The sequence below is a fragment of the Orycteropus afer genome, unplaced genomic scaffold (assembly GCF_000298275.1).
Source record: "Orycteropus afer afer isolate SDZICR_OR568_19922 unplaced genomic scaffold, OryAfe1.0 scaffold00251, whole genome shotgun sequence".
Taxonomy (NCBI): domain Eukaryota; kingdom Metazoa; phylum Chordata; class Mammalia; order Tubulidentata; family Orycteropodidae; genus Orycteropus; species Orycteropus afer.
Window position 1 is genome coordinate 3,598,600 of NW_006921838.1, and position 529 is coordinate 3,599,128.

The following is a 529-nucleotide window of genomic DNA, read 5'->3' on the forward strand; positions in this document are numbered from 1 at the left end:
AGGAAGACCAAAGAAGAGTTGATGCTTTTGAGTTGTGGTGCTGGGGAAGAATGCTGAAAGTACCATGGACTGCTAAAAGAACTAACAGATCTGTCTTAAAGGAAGTGCAGCGGAAATGCTCCTTGGAAGTGAGAGTGGCCAGACTTCGTCACACCTACTTTGGTCATGTTGTCAGAAGGGCCCATTCCCTGGAGAAGGATGTCATGCTTGGTAAGGTGGAGGGTGGACAAAAAAGGAGAAGTCCTTCAACTAGATGGATTGACACAATGGCTGCGACAATGGGCTCAAGTATTGCAAGGATTGTGGAACTGGCACAGGATTGGGCAGTATTTCATGAGGTTGCTATGCGTCGGAAATGACTTGACAACACCTAACAACAACAACATTCACATCTTCTAGGGTTAATGTGGTAGCATAGTGGCTAAAGCACTTGACTGCTAACCAGAAGGCTGACGGTTCAAACCCACCAGCCACTCCTCTGAAGGAAGGTTGGGCAATCCTACTTCCGTAGTGATACTGCCTCGGAAAC